The sequence below is a fragment of the Mirounga leonina genome, unplaced genomic scaffold (assembly GCF_011800145.1).
Source record: "Mirounga leonina isolate KUSES-001 unplaced genomic scaffold, KU_Mleo_1.0 Mir_115, whole genome shotgun sequence".
In the NCBI taxonomy this organism is placed as follows: domain Eukaryota; kingdom Metazoa; phylum Chordata; class Mammalia; order Carnivora; family Phocidae; genus Mirounga; species Mirounga leonina.
In genome coordinates, this window is record NW_023270268.1 from 60,403,392 (window position 1) to 60,413,889 (window position 10,498).

The 10,498-nt window shown below is 38.3% G+C and overlaps 1 pseudogene; it reads right to left on the bottom strand.

Annotated features, from left to right (window-relative positions):
- LOC117999536 lies at positions 1–719 on the bottom strand (annotated as a pseudogene).
- Positions 720–10,498: the final 9,779 nt, after the last annotated feature.

A 10,498-nucleotide genomic window follows, 5' to 3' on the forward strand; every position in this document is an offset into this window, starting at 1 on the left:
TTAGAAAATATCATTTTTGACTGGACCTTCAGACTTAGAGGTAAAAATTCTCAGAGAGGACAATCTCTGACTCTTGGCAATCTGTTGCTGGTGTGTTTCTTCAGCCTCCTTCATTCTCATGGCTGAAAGTTTAGCATATTCTGTAGCCTCTTCCTTATTTTTCTTAGTACATTGTTTCTTCAGAGCAATATGGTAACATTTATGTTGGAGGGCATGTGGAGTAATAAGATGCTGAATCTTGGGCGATTTGGTTCTAGGTTTCTTCTTTGTTTAAGGACTTTCTCATAACATACTGGTGGACATCATCTTTAGAGAGATTGAAAAGTTTGCAGATTCTGCTAGCTTTTTTGGGCCCCGGGAGACAAGGCACAGTAGTATCAATGAGTTCAGGGATATCCTTCCCTTTTTTTACAATGACCAAGTTGGGAACACTGAGATTGGTATCCACAATACAACCCCGAACAGATTTATGCTTTCTTGTTCAGTCCTCCTTGATCTGTAGCTGGAATGCCCCTTACTCAGCTTCATGAGGAAGGGAAGCCTTGTTTGTCATCAGCACCACTGACCTGGACCATGTAAACCTTCCATTCTTCATCCAGAGCATCAGTAGCAATTTCTGTGGCCATATGCTTCTCATAAAAGGTGTGAAGTTTATGTTCACCATCCACTGCAATGAGTTTCTGGCAGCCAGTAGCCAGGAAAGAGATATTCAGCTTCATCTTAAAGCAGACTACTACCCCCAAGGTGCCACGAAAATGAGCTGTTTTCCTCAAAATTTATTTTCCAGATCACTGTTTCCCTTGGATTTTAAGAAGTTTTAGAGGAAAGGAAATTTCTTTGTTCCAAACAGTTTGGAAAATTCTATATCAAATAGCCTTATATTGGGTTCATTCCTGTAGGACTCTCCAGAGCCTTCAATGTGCTAATATATATTATGATTCTCTCAGAAGAGTATCTAGATTCCTGTGTATTACAGACCCATGTGTCTATGTAGCCCTTTTTCTGGGTCTGTCTTGAAGTATTTTTTTAAATAATATTCTTGAAGTATTATTATTTTGTAGAATTCAGTTGCTCTGAGGGAATATATATATGTATATATATAAAATCTCAAAATTGGAAATCAAAAAGCTAAAGTTATTTTTCCAATCTGCTCAACTAATAATAACATATTTATATAGTAGTTTAAAAAAACACATTTAACAAGGTGCTTTCCCATATGTTATCTCATTTAAGCCTCACACCCACTCTGTGAGGGAGTTCACATTAATCCCAAATTAGAATCGAGGTGACAGAGACTTAGAAAGTTTAATTGATGTACCCAAGTCATAGCTTGTTAGTACCTGAGCCAAGATTTCAACCCAGATCTTTACTCTAGTGTTTTATGGTATTGTCGTACAGCTACCCGGGGGTAAGCAGGGTTTGCGATGGGCCCTTAGGGCCCCTCTTTTGACAGCACTGTGCACTATGTTGGGCCAAGAAATGGAGAGGGCAGAGTGGAGTTGGGGAATTCTTTCTCATCTCTCTCTATTCAGGGCCCAATGCAGTTTTCATAATTCATATTTTTCTCTTTTCTCCCTTTCATCCATCAGAATTTAGTTCCATTACTTTTCCCAGCAAACAACTTCAAACTAAAGTATTCATGGATATTACTGGCTTAACATATTTGTATTTTAACTGTGAAAACACAATGCTTAACCTAAATGGTGACAGAGCCCTCGCAGTCAGCAGATGGGGCGATCTTGTAGGGGGAGCTTTGAGGAACCCCTCCAGATGTACTGTTCATGCTCTTTCCACCCAGAGATGCAGAACTAGCTGTGTCTGTTGCCTTCAAGGCAAGTGGTAGTTGGTGGCAGTCCACTCCTTCGTTATTGCCAGTGAGGGAAAGAACTCTTGCTATATTTCTTCAAGCTCATAATGCCAAGATCTGCATTTCTGACCTGGCTTCATTTTATACCCACCACCCTCCCTTCTCTCATCTGCAGGCATATTCCACTATAAGTTAGCTTTCTTAATCTCTAGTTTATTATATAAATCTCCCTTACCTTCAGAATGCCTAAAGGCATAGTTACAACCATAATGAGTATGTTTACCATTGAGATAAATGCCCCAAATCAAAGGCTAATGAGAAAGTGAAGATGTACAGTGAATAATTTAACCTTATGAAAAAAAGTTTTGTCCTCTGACCTCAGTTTCTGGAAGGTAATCTCTCAGCCCTTGTAATGTCATATCTGATAGGGGCTTTGGGTCATTGGATAGTCTAAGAATATGACTTAGGGTGAGGGCTGGACCACACTTAGATAGTCTTAGGTTGGGGCTCTTGCCACACCAGAAAGACCAATGACATTGGTAGGGGCTTTGGGTCATTCCCAAAGGGGCTGGAAACTGGAGATTGAAATCAACTCAGTTGGCAGTCAGTCAATCGATCACATCTATGTAACAGAGTCTCAATATAAAAACTCTATACATGGGACTCAGCTGAGCTTCCCCGACTGGCAGCAGTCCATGCATGTTGTCACATGTTGATGCCAGGGAAGTTAACAAGCTCTATTTCACAGAGGACAATGGAAGGTCTACTTGTGGTACTTCCCATCTCTGCCCTATGCCTTCTTTCCTTGGCTGATTTTAATGCAATAGCTTTTAGTGATTATTGTGAGTCCTGCACATAAGGGTGGTTTTGGGAACCCCCTGAACTTGCAGTTGGTGTCAGAAGTGAAGGTAATCTCTTGTGGGGACTGTTCTCTCTAACTTCTTAGCTGGCTAAACTCTGTCAGAGGAAAAGTCTCTTCACTTCTTTTCTCCTTCAGGAATAAAGTGCTGTGAATATTTGTTCTGTTTCCTAGTGAGTGTGGGGCACAGGGAGAATTAAGTAGTGTTCTATGGCTGCCCAATTGTGCAGGATGCTACTGGATGAGGGCTTTCCTCATTGTTGCTGAAGAACAATAGTGTCTGGATTGCCTAAGTGGATTGAAAGTAATGGCTTAACTCACCCATTTATTGAATCAGATGGCAAGCCGCAGAAGGCAAGTGCAAAAATAACATTTTTATAATCTGTTAGTTCTGAACAATGCTGGAGACTGGGGGATATGGGGGAGTAGGAGAATAAAGTACAAGAGACCTGAAGTTTTATGAGACTGCCTGCATTTTGAATATTTATTGAAATTACTGTAATGGGGGCACCTGGGTGGCTCAGATGGTTGAGCGTCTGCCTTCGGCTCAGGTCATGATCCCAGGGTCCTAGGATCGAGTCCCACATTGGGCTCCCGGCTCAGCGGGGAGCCTGCTTCTCCCTCTGACCCTCTCCCCTCTCATACTGTTTCTCTCTCGCTCGCTCTCTAAAAAAAATAAATAAAATCTTAAAAAAAAAAAAAAGAAAAGAAATTACTGTAATGGTTTTAAAGACAAATGTTAGAGAATATTTAACAACTGGAAATTTAGTTGTGTAACTCAAATAAAGGCTATTTTTTCCATTTTGACAGAAGAGATGATGTGTTTTGTTCTGTTGTGAGTTCTAGTGACCCCTCCTTAGCTCTCATTTATCACAAATAATCTTCTCCAGGATGCTGCAATTGCTGCAATGTTGAGATGCTTATGTTACATCTGACCTTGGAGAAGGGTCAAAATAAATCTGTGAATTAAACAAGAATATATTACAGCTGGCTGAAGAGCGTGTCAGGAATATATGAAGAGAAAACCAGAACTATTTTTTTCCCTGCAGTCTATATACAAGTTGTTGTGGCTTCTTTTCCATTTACTTGGAGTTTAGTAGAGAAATATTTTTCTTTGTTTTAGTTCTAGTGTGAGTAAATGTCCGCTGTGGACAGAGTACCCCTCATAGAATAGAGAAATCATGTGGTTGCTGGCTTTGAGTTACTCACATATACAAGAAGGAAATACTCGGGTAAGACATCAGTTGTGATAGTCTCCACTTAGCTAGAAACAAACAAATAAACAAGAAGTACAGTGAAAAGCTCTAATACCTTGACTATATAAATGTATGGTTAGCAGTGGGTTAGAGAAGGTCTGAATGTTGGATAATCTCAATGGTAACTTCTTTGCTAACTTAGAGAATTATGTATAAATGCTGATGGTACCTGTAGAGGAAGCCACATTGCAAAAAGATAAAAGAAAAGGAATGAGCAAGATGGATATTAAAATTGAAAGGAAGCAAATCATACTAATACTGGAGGAAATGGAAATTAAGACTAAGGTGCTATTGTAAGAAATATAAAAGTTAATATATTGAGTATATCTTGAAAAATGTGGTTCAAGGTCTTTTTTCAAGTTTTTTTTCTCATTTAGATAGTCCTACTTTATGACTATGACACAAGTAAAGAAGGAAACATGTTTTTTACAAGTGTCACTTGAAAAGAATGTTCATTACAAGCATTGATTAAAATTTTATAAATACATTAGAGCCAATATACTTTAGGGTGAAGAAGCCTCGTTTTTGTTTGTTTGTTTCTGGAGTTTACTTTTATTCTTTTATGTATTATTTGTTTCAGGGGTACAGGTCTGTGATTCATCAGTTTTACCCAATTCACAGCTCTCACCATAGCACATACCCTCCCCAATGTCCATCACCAGCCTCCCCATCCCGATCCCAACTCCCCACCACTCCAGCAACCCTAAGTTTGTTTCCTGAGATTAAGAGTCTCTTATTGTTTGTCTCCTTCTCTGGTTTCGTCTTGTTTCATTTTTCCCTCCCTTCCTCTATGATCCTCTGTCTTGTTTCTCAAATTCCTCATATCAGTGAGATCATATGATACTTGACTTTCTCTGATTGACTTTTTTTGCTTAGCATAATACCCTCTAGTTCCATCCATGTCATTGCAAATGGCAAGATTTCATTTTTGATGGCTGCATAATATTCCATCGTGTGTGTGTGTGTGTGTGTGTGTGTGTCATATCTTCTTTATCCATTCATCTGTTGATGGACATGAAAGAAGGCTCTTTCATAGCCAATTAACAAATAATAAAAGTTAGGTAATAAAGAAATTAAAGCTGAACAAGACTAATAGTTTAATAAATAGGAAAAGATAGCTCATATTTTGTCTGAACTGAAAAAATATTGAAGTTTAATGAAGTCACTGACATGATGGTAGTTAAAGGCTAGCTCTGCTACTCTGTTGGAGATGTTATATATCCATTCACTCATCCATTCATGCATGCATTCATTCATTAATTCAACGAATCATTGTACCAGACCTTTTTTTTTTTTATTAAAGATTTTTTTTTATTTATTTATTTGAGAGAGAGAGAATGAGAGAGAGCAAGCACATGAGAGGGGGGAGGGTCAGAGGGAGAAGCAGACTCCCTGCCAAGCAGGGAGCCCGATGCGGGACTCGATCCCGGGACTCCAGGATCATGACCTGAGCCGAAGGCAGTCGCTTAACCAACTGAGCCACCCAGGTGCCCCCAGATCTTTTTTTTTTTTTTTGTACCAGATCCTTTGACCACAAAAGTGAAATGTTCCAAATGGCTAAGAAATTTTCTTGGTGGTTAAGATAAATGGTTAAGTGCCCTTGGAAGCTTTAATCAATATTTTGTTTGGCATAAGTTAGTAATAAATGTTTCATTGCCTTTTTAAATATTTTGAAATCCCTCTAAAATGTATGTGACCTTAAGGTAATCAAATTGTTCAGAGAATGAGAACTGTCTTCAACTATTCCGGGTCAACTGTATTTTACTATAATGGGATAGTAAAGATTATGTTCAAGAAAAATAATGGCAACAACAACAACCATACAGCATTTCAAAGATCAGGAAAGGTGGTCCCTGTCATACCCAAAGGTCTACTGTTCCAATACTAAATATATTCCTTCTTTGTTTATAAAGGTATTTTCTGACTTCCCTACCCTGTTCTGTAGAAATATGGTATCTACTAACATGGCCCTGTTGAGTCTTGGCAAAAGTAAGGTCAGACAGAAAACAGACTTTCAGGAGATTTCTTTGTGGCTTTAAATTACATCATGCTTCTTCTGACTTCAGCTTATCTCTGTTGTAAGATGTGACCTGTGGGAACCATCTGGGAATGAGTAGGTGAGACTAAATATTGTGATTTTAAATAGGCCTTCACATTAAAGACAGTCTGTTGATATCTGATCATTACCAAGAGAATGCCTGTGTGCCATTTGCCAAGTAATACATTTTTGCTAAGCAAAAAGAAAATGCGTGGGATCCAATTCCAGAGGCTTTATTAAAATGATTATTTCTTCCATTTGCTTGTTTGTTGTTTATTTATCTAGTGGCAAGACTTTGAGCCCAACTCTATTTTTTTTCAACGTTTTTTTTTTTTTAAACAAAAAAGGGAGTAACTTTTAGCCAGGGAGGTATAAAGCTTCCTCTTTCTGAAGATACAGAACTAGATTATGAATGACCATATGGTACGGTTGGCATAAAGGAGATTGCAAAGTTACACTGACTAGCGAGGGAAAATCAACCCTAAGATCACTTCAAAATCTAAGGTTCTGTAATCTCTAGATGGAAGTTTTGAGGCCAGGACCAAACATTAGCATCTTTATATCTGGCTCCCAGCAAGGGGCCTGAAGCAAACTGAGCTTTAAATGTGTGTATTGAATGTGTAAATTAACGGAGTGATCAGAAATTTATTTACCTTGCCGTGTGGCTTTACGTTTGAGTCTGCAAAATTAGACTTGAAAGGTGGTCTCTTTTTCTTTGAGTCATTATGTCAGCAGTTTGGGTCCTCATCTCAGGATGAATGGTACAGCAAGGCTGTGGCTGTCTGATCAGCCCCAGCTGAGCTTTTCCCAGGATAGGTAGCCTTCATCTCACTTTATACCACATGACCCAATCAATAATGTTCTCTTTTGAGAAATAAACTTTTTTTTCAATTAAAACATTCATATCAACTAATCACCACCATTGGCATATGTTTTTAAAGTTGTAAAAACTCTAGAGCCAAATCTAAAGAAATATAAAAATCTAGCTTCAAATTAAATGGCATCACTAAATTTCAGAAGCAGCTAATCACTACCTAATCCCACTCCTGTATCCTCCCAGGGATTAAGTAACCAATTCATTTCACAATTTTTTTTTGGAGTTAACAATCTTCCTGGCTTTACTCCTGGCTCCACAGTGCTTTGGGGCTGCAGAGCAACTTGGGCATCAAAGCTTTTATTTCCGTCTTTGATCCTTCTCTTCAGGTTAGACCTTTTTCTGCCTGCTTGCAATTTCTCAAAGAGAAGGTATTAATAATTTGCCATCGGAAGACTTCCAATTTCATTCTCTTGTGTCTTTGTCTACTCTGCAAGTTTTTTGGTTTTTTTTTCTCACAGGGAGAGACAGACTTTTGATACCGTGTGCTTGGCTTCAGTAACTCAGGATTGCAGAAGCATTCCTACAGCTGTCTCAAGTACGACTCCCCTGTGTTAGCAGTCTCACACCCCTTGACCTGCTTCTCTTGCCTAATTCCTAATGCCCAGCAGTTGTAAAGTTACTATGCTTTGGATTAAGAATCCATTTCACAACTCTTGCAGGTTTGCAGCAGTTGTAATGGACAGTTTCAAGCCAGAATCTTTTTTAAAAAATAAATCTGATCTTCCTTTTGCCTGTAAACAGTTAAGCAGAATATAACTAAGTTTTAAAATGTAGATCTAGTGGATCATAAAGCAATAATTCTGGATAATTCCTCTTCCACCATAGGAACTCAATGTATATTTATTTATTGAATATTTGAAAATAAGAATCTCAGATGCTTGCCTTATTTTTCTTTACTGATTTCAGAGCGAAACTATTAGGTTAAAAGAGGAAAAAATGCATTTATGGCTTATGCTTCTTTTGTATTTCTCTAGAGGTGATCTTGGTACTTAGATGAAATTGTAATGGACATTTGAAAATGAAATCTTTTTCCGCATTGGCTTATTTCAGACTGAAACTAGTTGGATGCAAATCTGCCTATCTAATCTTCTTAGTATAAATTTGCCTTTGATGTTGTGGTTTCATAGTCTAGATCTGCCTCTTTCTTGTTATGTCTTCTGGCACACTGGTATTCGGGGAGACATTTTCATTTCCTGTGCTAGCCTGACTAGGGTTGAGGGGGATTGATCTACCAGATGCCCCTGCTTGAAAGTTGCTCACAAATGCCTGCATGTATTGAATGTGCTTGTCCATATCTGTGGGCATAAATTTTTGGAAAGCATCTCTTCTAGGCTGCCCTAGTGGCACCTTTTATCTTTAGTTCTGCCCATTTAGGAGGCTTTTCCTCAAAGAGGTATAAGTATAAAACACTTGCTATTACTGCCGGCAATTTAAATCCATACCAAATTTCTGCAAAGTATTTTTTATCAATTCCTATGACATAATGACATTATCGTTGTATTTGCTGACATTTTTCAGATTAGGTGTTAATGTTGAAGACCTAGATTATAATTATTCAGATTCTCTAAAGTACTGAGATACCACTTTAAACAGCAGACATCTTCTAGTTTTGTTATATGCTTTATCATAAAACTGACTTATCCAGTACTGCATTTATATTTGAGAACAAGAAGGAAACAGACATATTTTGAAGGTAAAACATTTGAAATGAAAAGGATGCACTGAAAGAGATTTATTTGAAAAAGTCAAAGATAAGAGGGGGGAAAAAGTCTGCCAATTTTTTTTTTTTTTTTTTGTAGTTGTTCAAAGGTATTTCTTCAGGCTGGTCGCAGTTGCAAGAGGATTGATTAACCATGCTGAGTGGCTTTATATTTTCTGTATTGAAATGGACGGGTGCTAGGCAAAAGCACAAGATGGGATATAATAGAGCCAGTCCACTGCTATAGTTCACTTTAATTTAAACCTCTGGGTGACCTCCAATTTCATATATAGAAATTAAAATATATTTGGTATTTACTATGTGCCATACAATAGTGTATTTTAGAAGAGAATATAATAGTTTGCATTTTTCTCCTCATTAAAACGAAAGAGACTGTATGAGATATTAGCACATGTACTCCTCAAGCAGTTCTGTGAAAGAAGCATTTTTTTTAAAAGATTTTATTTATTTATTTGTAAGAGATAGAGAGAGAACACAAGCGGGGGAGCGGCAAGCAGAGAGAGAAGAAGCAGGCTTCCCGCTGAGCAGGGAGCCCAATGCGAGGCTCCATTCCAGGACCCTGAGATCATGACCTGAGCTGAAGGATGATGCTTAACCGACTGAGCCATCCAGGCATTCCCAAAAGAAGCATTTTATGATCATCCCTATTTTAGAGATGAGGAGATGCAGGCAAGGAGCAATTAAATAAATTGTTCAAAATGAGTGTACATATAGGTGATGGAACTCAAACAGAGAGCTCACGATCTCATCCTAACATTATTATGTTGCTTAGACATGATGCTTCTGTGAATGCGTGTTTGTGGTTGACATCACTGTGTTTCTTGTTCCACAGAGCTCTTGTCATCCATCTTGTTAGAGATCCCATAGTTTAACTGGGCAATGCAAATTCACCTTTTTTCTTGCCTCTGGTTTTTAAAATGATCCCTGGTGGGGCGCCTGGGTGGCTCAGATGGTTAAGCATCTGCCTTCGGCTCAGGTCATGATCCCAGGGTCCTGGGATCGAGTCCCACATCGGGCTCCCTGCTCCTTGGGAGCCTGCTTCTCCCTCTGCCTCTCTCTCTCTCTGTCTCTCATGAATAAATAAATAAAATCTTAAAAAAAAATGATCCCTGGCCAACAGGAATATCTCCTATAGATTTGAAGAGCTGTTTCAGGTTTTTATCACATTTTCAATCATAGTTAGTGCCATTTATCAAAAATAGTTTTTTAACTTGAAAGTGCACTTGCCACAGATTCAATGTGTGGAGTCTGTTTAAAAATGAGGATCTTCTGTCACTTTTCACTCTTTTGAAAAAGGAAACAGCAAAATGGTGATTGAAAATCATTAACTGGCTAAGTTCTGGCAGTAATAGTCCATCTTGAGGAAGCACTCGCAAGTTTCTGAAATTCTGCAGCTGTTCATTCAAAGATGCAGGGAGATAGACTGCACAAAATAGCAAACAAAGGCACTGCAGCCTGCAGGAGAATTGGGATTTCATTGTGTGTGTCAAAAGTAAATGAATTCAAGAATAACCACTTGAAAAGGAATTCTCCCTTAATGTCTTTGGTGCAAAAATGTGCTCCGATTGTACTGGCTCTGAAGAGTGAGACTCAAAGAAGTAAATTACTTTCTAGCTCCTAGCTTTCAATTGCTACTGGCTCAAAGTGCTAGCTAACCTTGTGAAAGGGGAGCAGAGAAGAGAGTAGTTTGCATTTTTCTCCTTATCAAAATGGAAGAGACAGACTGAGTGAGATACCATAGTGGCACCAAGATTTCTGATGACAGAAGTTTATAAATAGGCATAAATATCCCATTGCAAGCCTCAACAAGAACGACTTAAATGTCCTGTATACATTTTTCAAGCAATTTCTATCTGGAATAAGGGTCTAGGAAATGGTTTTGAGGTGCGAAAACTGATGTTTATAGAGAGTAAACTGTTCTGTTTGAAGGCTTTTTAAGTA